Source organism: Columba livia, chromosome 9, assembly GCF_036013475.1.
Source record: "Columba livia isolate bColLiv1 breed racing homer chromosome 9, bColLiv1.pat.W.v2, whole genome shotgun sequence".
In the NCBI taxonomy this organism is placed as follows: Eukaryota; Metazoa; Chordata; class Aves; order Columbiformes; family Columbidae; genus Columba; species Columba livia.
Genome location: NC_088610.1, coordinates 23,431,459 through 23,449,527, shown reverse-complemented (window position 1 = coordinate 23,449,527; position 18,069 = coordinate 23,431,459).

Sequence of the window (18,069 nt, the reverse complement as noted above, 5' to 3'; positions counted from 1 at the left end):
TGCCAGTAGTGCCTGGGAGTATTGTAACTTAAAGAAATTTAGGCTTCTCATCTCCAAATACTCTTAAGTATACTTTTAATTCAATGTTGTCTCACTTTTCTTCCATATATGAAATGCAGTGATAAAGCTGTTTGTAGCGTGATTGAATTTGTTCTGCAAGTGACTTGTGGTACTGATCAAGAATCTGGTTTGGAGACATTTGTTTTAGAAAATCAAAATGAAAAGGAAAAAAAGTGGCCTGCATAAGGAGATGATCCAGAAAGCCTCAACTGGTAGCTTTAGAGATACAAGACATGGGGGCAGGTTGAAGAAATGCTAGCAAAAAGGTGTAAATGGAATAAGGACCCTTGTTTAGAATCACAAGCTAATACTTTGTCTTGAGAACTGTTCAAGGTTGCAAAGTGACAGTTATGTATTTCATATCCCTTACAAAAGCTAGGAACGTAGCAGTAAATAAACAACTGAGGACACCACAAATCTAAGCTTCCCATGCAACAAATGTTTCTTCAGTCAAATAATAAGAAGAAAGATCACCGCATAAACATTAGTGATACATAAAGCTCTAACAAATAGTAGTTATCAAGTATTTTTAATCTAAAAATATGTTGCTAAATGTGAAATCAGAGAGCCCTCTTCTTTCCTTGTACAGGAGAATGTGTGACCTGTGGCAGCTGTATCCTGGTTCACTGCAGCAGAGTGTAGGAGCCCAGTTTTCTGAGCGAACCAGTTTAGGGTGTTAGCTATGCAAATGCTCCAGATTTCATCACATCTGAAAGTTTTTCTTATCAAGTCATGGGGAAAGTACAGGTTAAACAGCTGATTGATGACAAGCAGAGAGCTGATGTAACAGGTATTAAGATTTTAAATCTTTAAGGTATAAGATGGGGAGGGTTTATCCCATAATCAAGTTACAAAGCAGTGGATTCTTTAAGGTCTTTAGATTCCTTTCTCTCCTGAAGAACAGCCCTCCTAGCATGCCAAATAAATATTTTTGTTTGATTTTTGTCATTCTTCTGAACTAGCAAGGCAGAACCACCGGTCTTACTGGACCTCTGAAGTTATCCTGAAGTCCTTGACATGATGAGGACCATTGAGCCCTCCTTGCTAGACACCTCTAATAAAATAATGTCTAAGTACTGATTACCAAAGAGAAAGAATTGAGAGCTAGTTGTTAGTAGCTCCTTCGTGTAGCAACCTGAGGATTTCAGTTGCCTCACCTCACTTGTAGCAGTATAACTGAGCAGTTCCTCAGGTTCAGGGAAATAATGCCATACCAGGTTGGAAGGACCACAAGAATCAGAAATATTGGTGCCAGATATCCGGGCAAGGGCACATAGCATTTATGGATAAGCAGCAGCTGCAACATCATCTTGTACCAGACTGGTTTGTCTGAGTTTGTGTCTGTTTTGAGCCATAACAGCAGAATAAACCAGTTATTAATATGTTACCCGTGTATCTATGCCATGGTTTTTAGCGTTAGGCTGTTTCTTTTTGCCTCTGTTCTTGCCTTCTTTGAAGTTTGAATTAACTTTAATTGATGAGCGGTGTTTCCAAGGACATGAATTCCTAGGAGTTCTGTGAAAAATCTTTAGCTGTATATAGGAAAGAGTCGAACTTCCTACTTCTGCAAGAGAGCTACCTACGTTGAATTCTACCCTCTGATACGTGCAGATTCCTAAATAGAACATTAAATATTCTGATATATACAGTTATATATAGATATATGCACATGTATTCTTATCTATTCTGATATATATAGTAGCTAGAGATGATGAGTCATTCCTGGTAGCGCTTGGCTGTTGTATAACTGCAGATATAGGATGTGAGGGAGGCTGTTGGCATTGGGAACAAGGTAAAAACATGGGAGTTGCGTGGAGCAGGCAGTGACTTCAGGAACATAGTATACAAATCTGTATGAACCCAGCCTTTGTTTGGTTTGCTGTTCAAAGGACAAAAACAGTGTTATTTGTCCACAGAAATAATTCACGTAGCATAGGAGTACATAAAAACTGTGGATGGAATAGCACTAAGAACTAGTTTCTGCTGATAAAATTTAAAGGCAAATATTTTTGTAGTCTACATCATTATTAGACTTTTTAAGATCAGGCATTTATTGGGAATCCCCAGCAACTCTTCCATTAGACTCTTACATTTAGTATTTAGATGAGCAATTAAAGGGACAAACAGACTGCGCAAAGGTCAGATGTAATAAGGGAGTATGCTATTTCTTATTCCTTTTGTAAGGAAACTAAAGATGGCAGAGAATTAATAAATATCTTTATTTTTACATTTCATAGTTGAATCAGCAGTGATAATGCATGGTCTTGTTACGTGCTTTTCCAAGTCAGTGGCAAAATTACAGTCAAATTCATTCATGCCACATCAAATTAACTGGTCAAGAAAAAAACAGAGAAAAAAATAAACCCTTTCATATAGGTTTACTCCTAATTGTTTTCTAATCAGTTTAGGTTCCGTTTGTAATCAGAGAAGCCAAATCAATACTCAGCTAGGCAAATATGCTATGGAGGCAATCTCTCCTGATGCCAAATAACAAAAATAATGCCAGCTTGCAGTGTTATGACCTTACTAATCTCACTATATTAACAATGCTGAATCTTCAATTTTATGATTGCCAGGTTGTCACGGTGCCCTTTGTTGTGAGGATGTTTTACCATATACTGACAGTACCTTATCTACCTCAATACTTGTTATAAACTTTCTTCTTGGTAATGCTTGCAACATGTTTTTGAAGTCAGTCAGTCTTATTTTACCAACAGGAAAACTAAGAAGGGGGAGAGGTTACATTACTTGCTCAAGGCAAAAACGTAACTAAGTTGCGGAATTCCAATGCCTTTGCTGTACTCGGAATTACAAGTATGATTTTAAAAATAATTTTAATTTATTGATTGTTTCAAGGACAGAAGGAATATTTTCCGCAAACTCATCTGAAGAAAAGCATTTAAAAACCTTTGTCAATCTCATGCTTTTAATAGTATTTACGCCTTTAATAATATGTCCAAAACCAAAACAGTAATATTCACAGTACTGATACATTTGATTAAAATGTTCAAGACCTCTAAAGTTTTCCTAGTAATAGGAGATCCAGTTAATGCTAAAGTCTCTGGCATCTCAGAACTGATGAGCTTCAGGTGTGAAAATCTGCATTCCTCACTTGTATTTTATTTAACAAATTTCTATTGTACCTTTTTGGGCCCAGAATATGTATTATTTCAAGCATTTTTGAGCAGCAGTGCAATATTTGTAATTGCTAAGCTCACAAGTCTACACCAAGTAGAAGTAAAACTTACATGGGACACATTTACAACTAATACTATGGGGTTTATGGTTTGTGGGTTAAACTTTCATTTTATTTTTTTGTTGAATGGATACTAATTATCTAATATCAAAAGCATTCAGGGAAAGGAAATACGACCCTCTGGATTTGTAGCCTTAGAGGGATATGACCTGCTATCCTCATTCTGTATTCTTTTAGTGTTTAAAACCTGATGGAAATCTATGGTAGTAGTAAAGGGAATTTTTTTTCTTGTGGCCCTTTTATCTGGGTGCCATTTGTCTAGTACTTTGTTCAAGTGTGTTCATTTTGACCTTCCAAGCTAGCTGTTGACCTGGAATTTCAGTCATAAAGAAGCCAAGGCCGATGATTTTAAGAAGCATCCTTGCAGAATTTTCACAGTAAGAAAGAAATTCTTACAGGTCAGATTCAAGAGATAACAGATGACCAACATTATTGACAGTCTCTTACTGATGATGTTGATATTATTGATACTCTTAACAACTGCTAATCAGGACCTGGGCTAAGAAGCCCACAAACCCATGGAAGATACTCAGGAGAGGAAGCTGACAGTTGTGAACAACTGCATGAATCTACTCAGCCGTGGAGTAATTTAGTTAATTCTTTTGGTTTAGATTCTTGAGGTGAGATGTTTCCATTTCAGGCAATAAAACCTGAGGCATGACAAAGAACAGGGATGTGCTCAGGCCCCCCAGGTACTCAGTAATTCAGCCAGGGCTCCCATGGGAACCAGACTGGGGCAGCCACTCATACAAACGTAGGTATTAACTGCACATTATGTTTTTTCAGAGTTATTTCCTTTTTGATGGAGTTGTGTGAAGCCTTTGCATAAGGTTTCAAGACATGGAGTCACAAATCCATCTTCATAGCTCTTGCAGTTTGCTAAGAGAGGAGATGCACTCTAATTCTGATGAAAAGTACTGTAACAAAGTTAGCTTGGAACTTTTGAATGAGAACATCACCAACTTGTTGCTCTGTCTCTGAACATGATCTCAAATTTTTTCTGGATAGTGGATGTTCAGTAGCATCATGTAATTGGTCAACAAGGGATCTGTGATGCTGTACACATGCCCAATTGAAAATATTAGTGAGGTTGAGAAGTCAAACACTCCACTGTTAGAAACTGCACAAATCATTGCTTAATCTAGTCCTTTAGGTAATAAATAAATGTATGTTTTACTCTTTTGAGCTGGTTAGCTGAGGTTTTGAGGCCTTAATTACAGAACTGTTGCTAAGTCTTAATGATTATACTAACGTTACTAGCAAATATTTGTAATGCAGAAGTATTCCTAAAGATAGAGCTTTGTCATAACAGATTGCACACTTAATGTTAGGTTATGTAGTTTTACCTTACCTTCACATATACAAATGCTTTTTATTATTTTGAAATAAGGCATAATAGAAATTTCAAAAGGGCATTTTTATTTTTCTCTTCAGATTGAAAGGAGCGTAACGTTCAGTAAATGTCTTTCATCATAATAATCAAGATTAAAACAATTAAAGATATATTTGTTCCATAGGCATTGTCTGTTCCATGTACTGGGTAAAATGGAGTTCTGTGGTAAGAAGTACATGTGTAATGATGTAATTCTATGTTGTATCCTTGATAGCAAAACAAGAGCAAAATTGAGATTACATAAGCAAGCTTTATTTCTGATATTTTTCAAGTTTCAAATGTTTGACTTTGCAAACATAAGGTTCTTTTATTTCTGAAATGCAGTTTTAAATGGGTAAAATCCTGGTTTTATGGAAAAGTAATAGGATCTCTTGCCCTGTTCCTCCTCAAATTCCATCATCTAAGTATTGACATAATCAATGAGCAGCAGTAGAAAGTTAATCACTTCACAGTAGTGCTTCACAGTAGTGTACCCTATATAGCCAGGCAGCAGAGGAGGGGAAGGGATGATGTCTTGCCTTTAGGAATTTTTGCTTGCAAAAAACAAATGACAGTTTCAGAAAATATCAGGGATCATTCCAGAGTCTGGAAGTGCTGCTCTGCTTCTGTGAGACCAGATACCTCTAAAGATGCAACAACTTCTCCTTCAACTTCTCAAGCCTGCTTTGATGCGGTTTCTGGTCTTGGTGGCTCTGGTCAGAGCTCCCAGCTGGTGCTGTTCTGTCGTGCTCCTCCTGGGTCTCTGTCTTTCTCATTTTCAGCAAGGATGGCCCTGCAGTCAGATCAGGACAGGAAGCTGAGAGTGGTTTAAGCATGATCAGGGAAGATGAGATTGTCAAAAACTGCATCTGCCAAAACCTGACTCTCCACTGACACCTGTGTTGTGACTTCCATTTCTGTAGGTTTTTTTTCCTTCTCCGGTAGGAATGTGGTAATTTAGGGCGCAGACAAGTGTGTTATTCTTAATAAACTAGTAAGCATAAGTATGTAATGGTTGCAATTAAGAAATGAGCTTGGATAAATTGTAGTGCCTTTGAATAAGGGCAGTTAGCCCTGGAGTAGAGACTCTTTTAGTAAAGAGATTTACAAAGCCACGATCCAGTGTAAATTCTAATAAACTTAAAGGTTGCCTAGTTTTTTAAGCTGTCCCTTTGCTACAAAGATCAAGTTAAAAGTCAAAAGTATTTCCTTTGTAACTGAAGGGTTTTCCATACATTAGGAAAGATACTTCCTACAACTCCAAGGCACTCTTATTCAAACTTCATTAAATGGTCATGATAAAAATATTCTCTTTTTCTGTGCACTACAGCAAACTACTCAGATGTAAAGAATGCTGTACTGGCCTTCTTGCTCGTCTTCCACCAAACTTCCAGTTGCACTTTAATTTCTTCCAGTATTAATACTCAACAGGATAACTGCAAATCCCAAGTGCTAAAGTGCAATGTAACAAACCACTGTGCTGTGACCTGGGCCAGATTATGCAAACATACCAGCTGTTGCCAAACAGTTACCTTGGCATGGGAGCCCAATTAAGTATTTATGCCCATGTAAAACACTTCCCAGAGCTCTGGCTTATACGTACAAAAAAGCCGTTGATTTAAATCAAAACTAAGCTTGTGAGGCAGGTGTGGGGGTGAGGAAGAAATGTTGACTGCAAATCATGGCTCAAGCATAAGGAAATTCTGTTTTTAGAAGTGCCATTAAATCAACAAAACTCTCATGTAAAAAGAATTTTAGCACCTTCTTTACGGTAGCAATGTTTAATATTAAAGGCTGTGCAAGGTATGAAGGGGAGGTTTCTGCCTGACAAGTTGCATTGTGATTTTCATTTTTCAGCAAGAGTGTCTTTTGGGATTAGGAAACAGGAAAAGGGCATTGGAGAAAGTAGGGGGGAACCAAAAATGGGATTGTAACACAGGATGTCCTTACTGGGACGAGCAGAGCGCTGTGCCCTGGTTCCTCAGTTACAACAAGCACTTGCTTTTTGGGTTTGAGTGGTTTGTGGTTGGTGTTTCGGTTGTTGTGTGTTTTGGTATTTTCTGTTTTTCTTTTTCTTTATAAGGTCTCCAGCACACTGTGCCGTAACCCATCCCTAGGTGTATCTGTCTGTTCAATCACACACTGCTTGAGGCTTTCCCTCTACATGGCACTGTCACAGTAACCCTGAGTGGGGAACATTCATACACAACATATCCAAGAGCAGTTTGAGGAACAGGGTGAGTTAGAGGAGGGGAAGAAAAGAAGGGCATTTTAACAGTGACTGTGAGTTTACTAACAGAGAAGTGTCTCAGTGTTTTGTGAACCAGTTTTTAGGGACAGAGGCAGCCCACAGAAGTGGGGCACTACTGCTTTTGTTTGTGGAAACGTAACAAAAGGGAGAACAAGGGGTTTATTTCGCTTACTACGTAAGAACATTATGGCTGTGCCTTTGAGTATCTTGTGTCTCCTGAAGGGCCTTTTCTCCATGTTCCATGTAAGGGGGTTTGGCTATAGGTGTCCTTCAGGCTGTTATAACATCAGCAATAACATTATATTGATGGTGTTATAGATGTAGTCTGAAATGACTTAAGTATGGGGGAAAGGTGAATTATTTTTCAGATCTGCCGTAGGCTCAAATGCCTGAGTTTATGACTTAGTCAAAGTAACCTAAACTGCATGTCTAGCCAGAGACAGGAAATTTATCTTCCTCCAGTATATTTTAGTTGAAAACACTGCTGAAAATCAGGCAAATAAGAAAAAGAAAAATCATGTAACTGTCTTTGTGGTGGGTTTATACTAATTTAACAATAGAATAATATGATTTAGGCTGGAATGGAACTCCGCAGGTCATCCAGTTCAAGCTCCTGCCCAAAGCAGGGTCAACCGCCAAGTGAGATCTGTCTGTTCAGGGTCAGCCCAGTCAGGCCTTCTGTACCTCCAAGCATGGGCGTTCCTCAACTGCCAGCCTGTTCCATCTTTCACCATCCTCTTCTCATTTTTTTTTTTTTAATAATATCCAATTGGAATTTCCCTTTCTCCAACTTTTTTCTCAATAGATATGCCTCAGCTTCATTCATAGCTGTTGTACTACAGTATAGATATATCAGAGTTTGCTTTAAATAAGCTGGGTTTCTATTGGAGCAGCTGGTTACAGCAGCATGGAGCTCAAAGAGCCTGTAAAATCCACCTGAGAGCTGTGGAGTGGGCAGGCATGGAAAGGACTGCATAATCTCTTTATCAAGAAGGCATAATGGGACTAAACGGATACAATTCAATAATAGGGAATAGTAGGAGAAATATTGAGTATTTCAAACACTGTGTTAACACACTGTGTTAAGTCACAGCTAATTGGCATTTTATTGCCAAGTTTTCTGGTATCTCAAACTGCTGCTTCCGAAATTGCATTAAGTGTGAAATGCAAGTCATATTCCATTCATCAAAATGCTGCTAAAAGGCCCGTCTCAAACTGATTCCTTTTCAAAGTGAGCAGGGAATGACTGAGGCTGAACTGAAGCATTCACATGTGAGAATGGAGGCAATGCAACACAGAGGACAGAGTTTGGTAAATCGACAATATCCAAGTGAGGTTGAAATGTTACCTGGGTACTGTAACCATTAAGAACTGGAATGGAAAGAATCACAGATACAGCAAGTCTATGCAGAGGGGAGGGATGTAAGAGTTATGTGTCCATGGTGAAGAAGTACTGCTTGATCAGCCAAACCTCAAACAAAGGTGGCACAGGGAAAAGGCGGAGTTTCAATTATTGAGAGAAGACCCAATGTTCACTTTGACAGGGTCCTGACTCTTCCAAGCCCAGAACGAAGAAGAGCAGGAAGGAAGCAGCTGCGTGTAAATGAAGCAAGTAACCAGTGACTTATTACGAGTACAGATTTAAATAAGTGAATGAGGTGGTGTTTTGGAGCCCTCCCAAATCTTGGGTGCCCTTTTGCTTGTGTTCCTGAAGAGGCTGACAGAAAACCCCGAGTGCTCACAGGGTTAGGGCCCTGAGAAATTGAATTCTTAGCCTACTTGAGAGTGTCAGAGCACAATCTGGGCACCAGGGTTCTGCTTCTGTGAAGGGAAGGAGCTGTGCCCAAGATGTTCAACAGAGTTTAAGGAAAAGCCTAATGCCACAACCTATAGCAATGGAGAAAAGCTGAAGGGCCCCAGGATCCAATGTGATGAGTCCCTGACATAACTTAAGTGTTCAGTTTTCCCAATGATACATAATATTTTGAAACAAAGTATTTTTAGTATCAGCATCACATATTTATTTGATGCCTACGGCAGGAAGGTTTATAATTTTAATTAAATACAAAACACATTAAAAACAAGCAACATACAATAACTTGATATCAGTGACTTAGACCACTGTCTGAGGTCACATGAGCTGCAAAGAATGTTCAGATAGAAAATCAACCGATTCATGATCTCAGCTTAATATATCAGCAGGATGCACTGTTAAAAATTAGTGGTGATACAAAGCTCCAGATAACAAAAGAAAACTGTTTTACGAGTTAGATTTGAAGAGAATTTAGAACAAGATTAAAAGATTATGAGTTTTGAAGGAGTGAAGCATTACTACTTAAAAAGCAACAGTAATAACAAACTTGCTGAAAGTATGATTGCCGAGCAGCTTAACATGTTGGGTGGGTTTTTTGGTGTTTTTATAGGGCTGTGTTCACACATCTGTTAACTTGGGAGAGCTTCATTTTCTTTTTCAGGAGGAAAAATGGTTGATATGATAATATTAAGTACTGAAAGGGGAAAGAAGCTTGCTGCATCTCAATCAGAGGAAAAACAAATTTGTCTTTGAGAATGCCAGATCAGGGAGCATTTGCCTCTAATGGTTTAGTTCACCAACCTGTCAAGATCAGGGCAATTTATTGAACTCTGATCTGTTTTGTTACAGCCTAAATTTCATGGGTGTTCAGTTTAGGCTTTTGCACAGATATAACTCTATTTTCAGTGGAGTTAATTCTTCTCAAGTGATCCCCTGAGAATCTTCCGCTGTCTCTTTCTGCAGTGAGTTCCATTAGCTGTCAAGTCAAAAGATGGGATGAACTCGTATTTGAGTGGACAGGATTGTCTTGCATTTTTTGGCTACACTAACAGCTTTATCTATTTAGAGGTAGTCATATACAGAAAAACATTAAATAGTAACTAACCTTCCCTTTATTCTCTCCCATTATAGTCTGTTAGAAGACAAAAGTAAATTTGAATAAAATATGGTCAAAACTGGATATTCAGGTGTCTAAAGCTAAGTCATGTCTGTGTATGTGTTTGCTTTTTCCATCCATACAGCTGCTGTGTTGCAGGGAGCAAGGGCTTGTGCTTAGTGTAGGACTAGGGCAAGATGGCACAAATCCTGGGACTTAAGAAGCTGTTCAGACTAAACATTGTAGGTAAAGATCACCCTCATGGCTCTAAGTTCATAAAATTTACCCTAAGTTGGTAAACTTGGGAGCACAAGGTCCAGTGATTATCGAACATAGCACAGTGCAAAGAAGGGAGTCACACAGGATATGGCAGCACACTGTGATATGGCTTTAGTTCACATGGTTTTCTGCATATGATGATTTCTCAAAACTTCCCTGTCTGTTACTGTGATTATCATTCTTTAGCCAAGGTCATAAGCTGCTGATTATAGATTTCAGTTCTCAGGAGCAAATGTTTTTCAAAGCCCATTTCAGAAAACAGGCTTTTTGATCACTTATTAGTGGTTGCACACTCTCATATCAACACGTGTAAAATGTTCCTGCATGCACATTACTCAAGTTCTATTTTTTAAAAAGCATATGATGAAGTTTACTGCTGTGAATTGTTAGTGCGTGGATCTGCAGCAAGATCTTTTTACGGTTTAATGTGTAGCTATCTGCTTCAAAAGTACTGTGAGAAGGGAAATGTGTTGCAGAGCATCAATATCCTCATCTTGGTCAGGGGACAGAGTGGCATGGAACAGGCACAAGTTCTTCTCATGGAGGCTGATGTCTGGGACCAAGATCCTGTTTCTTCCTCTCCACAGCTGACCTGAAGTGGGAGGAAGGTGCTCATTTTCCTGCCCCCCTCTTCTCCAGCATGCCACAAAAGTTGTCTTCATTCTTTTTCCCTATCAACAAATGATTGTACTTCTTAGGCTTGCCTTTTGCGTTGTAATTCTTTGGGGGATTGCCTACCTAGGGAAAGATCTGAAAATTTGCTGATAATCTGCTCTCAACTTGCCCACATTATATTTTCCACAGAGGTTCCTGCTCCTCCGAAATGCAGGAAGGCTCAGTTATTTGAAAAACTCCCAAACCGTTGCAAATTATAGCTGATATAATAAGGAAAGCTAAAATCAATGCTAGTTTACCATTCTGTGAGTTATTACAGTTCAGCTCATACCTCTTAAAAATTTAAGGGTACAGTGAGACAGGCAGTCGTGTATGGAAACCGTAACTGCTATTCCTGTCAGTCACTTACATGTGTTTCTTGCACCAGACCCCTTCCCAGCATGAGAGTGGTTTCTACAAACTAGTCTTGAGGGACCCGAGATGGGAGATAATGACAGAGTATTTTGCTTTTCCCATTTTGACCTTCCCCTCCACAGCATCTTGCAGTTCAGCAGTGCAAGGGTACCAGAAAACAGTACATTTTCCTCCTGCAGCTCCTGCCAGAGCAGGGTGCTGGTCAATATGCCCATATGCTGCCCTCTGCGTGCTGCTGGGCTGGTCTATGTCTGAGAATGAGCCTTCCACAGCTGTTTGCAGTGCAATTGCAGTAAAATCTGCTCTCAGCGTTGCTGTCATGCTGGAGACAGTCATCTACTCAGGCTCCCACTGTGCCTACGTGAATGCCAGTGAAGGTGGAAATTTTGTGCTATAACCAGTATTGTCAGCAAGGAGAGCACATACATTTTGCTGATGTTCAGTTGTTGTTGGCCTGTTGCTGGAATATGTGCACTTTTCACTACTTTTTCTAGACCCAAGCCTCTTTGTCAGAGCTTATATTGGCAGAAGGCATGGGGCACTGTCAGTGCAGGGCTCAGAGCTGTGAGCTGGACTGCAGCCCCTTGGGCGCTTCCCTGGGAACTGTCACCCGTGACCCTGCTGGACACTTCATGCACACAACGGAAGGCTGGACTGCACAAAGGTATTTCGCCTATTTTTTTGCAAGTCTGCACAAAAAGCTGTGGTAGCAAAACACCATACAGTTTTCACTCTCTGATCAGAATTCATTGTATATCCAAATCGAAGTGGTCTGCTAATGCATATCCATTTCTCATATGGGTTCTAGAATTTTGCATATGGGATTGTTGACTGTCTTGAAGTTATCTGAAGGAATTCTTGCCAGTTCAGTGGCAACAAACATCATACAGAGGTTTGACCTTATCAGCAGGCAGTTGTCTGCTCCTTGAAGCTATGAAGAGTTAAGTGCTAACTGTAATTTACTCAAGTTTCTGCAAAACCAATACCAAAATCTTCTCCAGGAATGATGTGGGATTTTTTTCTACTGTGTTTTGCTGGATTATCAGAAGAAGGATAATGAAGTACTCACAATCTTTTTTGGTTTCTGCTTCATTGAGGATATTCAGATTCTTTTCATTTGTGGCAGCAGTAGTTATCAGCAACATTCATGTATTGCTCCAAGGGATGCTGTGGACAAGTGCACTTGTACTGCCTTGTTACAGATTTTGCTTCCATATTTCCAATTTCCATTTCTCTGTCATGGATAGAGTTTAAACCCCTTCCCTTCTATGCCCTCTCCACTCAAGAAAACGTCCTCAGTTAACGTGGCAGGCCAGCAGCAGGAGCAGAAGTAGCTCTTAGTTCAAATGCCCCAGTGCATTGCAGTTACCCAACTTGGCTTTTGCAATTTTGGCTGTTGTCTTGCATTTTGATGTTTGATAATGCAAACGTAGCCAACTGTCAGCCTCTTGTCTGAACTGATGCAATAGTTTAATGTTGATACAAAGCCCCAAACTCTGCCCTATATCACTTGAAACAGCAGATGTCACTCACAAAGTGGTTTTCCCTTGAAATTGAGCACTTACATGATCTCTTCCAATTCCTTAATAAGTTAACAGCTTATCTATACGGGTAAGAAATGACCACAGTAAGAATTCCAGAATAGTTCTCAGTATGGACACAGCTCTAGCAAAATAGCTTCAGGAGAGAAGGTTACACCAAAACAAACTACCCTGCGTTTGAAGTGAACTGACTATTCCAAAATAAATCACTTTTATTATAGCAGATTGTCCACACTGGGCACTATTATAATACATTTCACTACACTGCCAAGCACAAACTAGAAAGGCTAGTACTTTTATTTTAAACAACATGTAGCCTGTGTGAACTCCTTTTATTTAAGGCTATTTCCATTGTAAGAATAGCATTAGCCTGTTTCTGTTCAGAGATTCTTATCTCAGTGTTCTCAAAAGCTCTTTTCCAAGAGGTTAACAAAATGACAGATAAGCTTTAACATTCTGGTTGGAAAGAGGAAATTTTCTTCTTCCATTTTTTAGGCACCATACCTTACCCTTAAGTTCGTTTGGTCCACAACAGAATCTTATGTACTGTTAGCAAGTGCCTAAACCCTACCCTGTCCAGCTGCTATGGAAAACGCAGGTGTGTTTCTGTGGAAAGGATACTTGTACCTGTTTCAACCAGTGTTAGAGAAAACGAGCTCTTGCCTCTGGCTTCAGCAGCCTTTTCATGAAAACTCACAGCAAATCTAGGAAACTAAGTTTGAAAGAGTCATTGTTCTTGAAAACAATGTCCTGTGTTTTCATAAATTCAGCTCTTTCCATTTTTAACTAAGAATATTATTCTGGTAACACTTTTCCAATTAACAAGGTGGCATTTCCTTTCACTACAGATTAATACTCTATTAATAAAGGAAAGCAATGTCAGAGTAAGGTTTTCATCCCAGAGCACAGTACATGCACGTCAGCTCCACTCCAGAAAATGGCAGGGACCAGCACCTTGAACTACAGCAGCGTGCAGGAGCCTGGATCATTGCACAGACCCACCGCGCTCTCTGTAGCAATACTTACTCTCTCTAAGAAGTATTTTAATCCTCTCTGCAGTATAAGGAAGGAAGGTAATTGGTGATAAAAGAAACTTTATCAACTTGGAGGAAAAAAGAGATATAAAAAGGCTAGCTAAAAGACCCTACTCATTAAAACTGCAATTGTTTTAACATCTCTACAATAAATGCGTCAGAGGGAGAGAGTAAAACTTGTGAAATTAACAGAAAGTTGCTGTCTATATATCAATTTATTTCCTTTTCCATGATATGCATTTTAGAGGAAATAGTTTGGGCTTCTTACAGCAGAGTATGTGTGCTCTGTGTTTTTCTTTGTAAGATGCACAAATTGGCCGGACTGGCTGGTGTTGCTTAGGTCCCATTTACTGTCAGTGACAAAGAAGTCTTGGAATTTCTTTTGTTTCCATCCAGCATCATCCAGTGGTTAGAAAGTGGTACAGTAAAGCAGTAGCACTGCATCCTCTTGGGGGATGATGTGGAACGCTCTCCCATAATCTTGGCTGTGAACAGTTGTTGACTGTAACCTTTCTTCCTCCCAACAAAGGAGAATAAGGCAGGAATGTGTTGGTTTGATCTGGTTTGGTTTTTTATTGCAGCAAACATTTTTAAATGGAAATATGGAGCTGGATGATTTGTAGTAACAGGGAAAAGAATCAGTTAACTGAAATTGTCAGTGTCCAGGAGTCAAGTCAAGGAGAAAATTCAGCAGAAGTTCAGTGTAGTGCTGGTTGGTTGGTTTGGTTTTCAGTCACAGAGTTTAATGCTTACCTGCCGTGTGAGACTTGGTGAAAGGGCACTTGGGACTTGTTGCTGTGTATTAAAAATGTTTCATGCTCAAGGGTTCCTTTTATGGGAGCTTTTCTTTAACTATCAATGTTGTGGACTTAATTTTGGTCTTGCAATCTTCACAAAATTCCTTTCCCTCGTGCTCTTAAGTGTTGACTGGGTACTTGGTATCTTTTATCTTGGTGTCTTTTATAAAAGACTGTTTTGATAAGATACTGACAATCACAATCTGTGATGCTTCAAATATTGTGAAAATGAGGAGGTTTTTTTATTTCTGCATTTTTCCGCCACATTTTGGGGATTCTAAAACCAGCAGCTTTTTTTCTTTCTTCCAGAAAGTATTCAGACTTCTGTTGGTCAAGTGTACAGCTCTTCTGCTACATTGCTTGGAGAAGCAGTGTAATTGAAGGAGTTCATCCTGTGGACACAAGACAGAGGCTGTGATTACCCACAGCTTGGCTTTGCCAGTCAATTTCTTTTTAAAAAAATCCATTAAGAAGTACACTTCAAATTCTTTGCACTTTTCAGGTGGTTGATTTCTGTCTAAAAGCCTTCAAAGAGCTGAATTGTGCACATTTTCAGTTCAGTTGCACATCTCTAAGCATATGATTGCTATATAGGCATTTTATTTTACAGATTTGAGCTTATTTGCATCATTACATAGCTTCTTAATTTGGGGCTTAAATGGGAAAGTGATTAGTTACTTTTGTCTGTTTATCTCATTTCCTGTGAACTTTAGCATCCCTGCTTTGTCTGTTCACCATTTATGTTCCAGCATCAGCAAGGAAGGATGAATGCCTCTTCTGATTAGTTGTTTCCCTAGAGGATCACACGGAGATCTCAAGTCAAAAACCTGTAAGCACGTTTGCTTTAGAATGCAATTTCCAAACTGAGTTGTCAGGTTTTTGATCAAGATCAAGGAAACAATGGTATAAAACATTAAGAAACAGTGTGTGTGTGTTAACAGGACATTTATATCTAAGTCCCAGTGGCTCAGAGAACAAGGATCTTTCTTGTGTGTTGTGGTACCTGCTGAAGAGCATAAAAACAAAATTTTATTTCCAATTATATTTAGATTAATATGTATGACAAAAAAAAAATCCATGCCAGCAAGCTTGGCCACAAGCCAGTCTTAATCTTCAGGTCACTGCAGAAAGTTATTCAACTGTTCACACAGAAATTATTCCAGCACCATTTTCTGACTGTCTACATGCCTGTTATGGGTGTGGATAGAGGCAACATGCAGAAGCTTTTCTGGCTGCACTGCTTTCCACGATGAGACCACCATTGTGGAGTTTGTGACCCTTGTCACACTCCCGTCCCTACCAGCAGCCAAGTGTTTGTGTCCTGTTTGTGTTCTGAGGGGTTTTACGGAGCGAGGCTGGCAGGATTACACCTGTTCCTGCTAACAGGCATGTCACAGGGACAGCTGCTGCAGGACAGAGTTGGGGGGAACTGAGATCTTGTAGAACCCAGGCTCCCCTTGTGTTTATTTAATCCCCATGTATGAGTGGGTAATAATATGCTACTAACAAATAGGCTTTTCCTTTCTACCATCTTGCAGCTGTTGCAGTGCAAACAGGAAAAAGAGCTTGAATAAGGAGCAGCTGGAGCCTTGTGCCTTCTCTTTGGACCCAGAAACTTCTCCCTTAGATGGATCAATACCTTAGATATATATGCTTCAGCTGCAGTCCCAACTCCCTACTTAAGTTTGTAGGTGTTCATATATTTTAAGAGATCAGCTAAGGTCTTTCAAGTGTTTCAAGGTTCTGTCAGACATTTGGGTCTTCCATCTGCAGTAAGGATATGGCAGTGTGTATATGCAGCTTTGGTAAAATCAAGTTTTGCTTTTGTCTGGCCACGTGAGGTCTTGAAACTGTGAGCTGCAAATAGAGGCTTGAAGGGTAGATCTACTTGAACCATCTTCCCTTGGCAAGAAAAAAGCCAATCATAAGGTAACTTGCCCTGTCTGACCATTCAGCTGCAGATGTTCTGCTAAGACACAGATGTTCAGATCCACAGCATCCACATGACAAGAGGGAGTGGCATCATATTGTAACCATATGGTCTGCGAAGGTAGTTCTAAATCTCACATTTCATCTCTGTAGCTGCTGAAGTTGGACTTTCCTTTGTTTAGGTCAGCTGTTAGTGGCTTTACTGTTTTGATTCCTGCCAAGGTTTCTAAGAGCGTCTTTATTAGCTTTCAAACAGGAGACCCTTTTAGTGTGAGAGTCTGAAATCAGAACCAGGCTTGCTAAGTCTGAGAGATTTTAGCATCTCCAGTACCTGCTTCCCTGACTGAACTGGAACTGTGTTGTACTCAGAGCAGCGATCACCGTGCTGGCTGGGATAGCTCTGCGGCGTTCTGGCAAACATACAGCAATAGTACTGAAGCCATAGGGTCTTTATACCGGTGCTTCCAAACTGCTCTGGGTTTCCAACTAGGAGTACAAGGATCTCAGGAGAATGCTGTGTGAGTGCTGCCACTCTGTGCACGTGTGTGTGCTGGGAACTGCTGCTCATGCTGCAACAGATGAGCAGAATAAGTTTAGAAACCTCTGTTCTGCACTTTGCTGTAGGTCTGAGCATCGATATCACAGGTCAAGTGCTAAATCCTTCACCATTCACTTGTCATATGGTACACACACCTGTGTATCACCAAAGCAAATTAGAATATCGCATGCCCACTCTTCCTAAAGGAGCAGGGAAAAAAAAATGGAACAAGGTAAGTTTGGGGAAACAGGGAGCTTATCTTTGGGAAATACAAAGGAAATACTCTCTACTTTTTAAATTGTGAGTAGTACAGCTTTATTTAAGTTGTCTTTATTGAGATATTTGTTCTGGTTTGTAAGTGTTTAAGGAGGTGGGTGGTGGTTGTTTGGTTTTTTTACCGCTTTGGATAACTAAGTTACACTGGTTTGCTGTGAACTAATGTAACGTCTGTGCCAAGAAACCATTAGACATCCCCTGCCTAATAAAGCTACTGTTTATTTATTAGGCTTTGAGATAAGTATTTCATTGAGGTTTTGGTGGCAGAGGTGGTATATGTGGTTTACATGTTTCCTACTGCTGTTTTCTCATGGGAGGCTTTCTGTAATAAGCTGTACTCTTACTATATCTGAGCTTATCCTCACTTCACTATTAACTCATCTGAGTTATAACTGCAAATACATAAAGCTTGAGCTCAGCTGTTAGTAACTTACACCCAAACTAGTGGCTTTGTAAGGGACAGCTTTCTCCAAGTCAGAGCAAAGGCACTACTTAGAGCTTTTCTGCGGGGAAGGCAATAGCCCCTGTGGGATATAAAGCAGAATATTTTATTAGATCTTAAGGTAAATATTTAAGCATCCAATGGCCAGTAGCAAGCAAATGATAAAATACTTTTCAAGTGCATTTGCAAAATTTGTGTTTATTTCTTGTTATTTGTAAGAGCATCTCTAATCTTTGTATCTCGCTCCTAGCAATATCCATGAATAAGTCATGAGTGCTGGCTTAGCTGTCTAGGTCTCTCTTGATTAGCAAAGTGGCTGAGTGTAGATCAAGTTTAGGTGTAGTAACTCAGCTAGC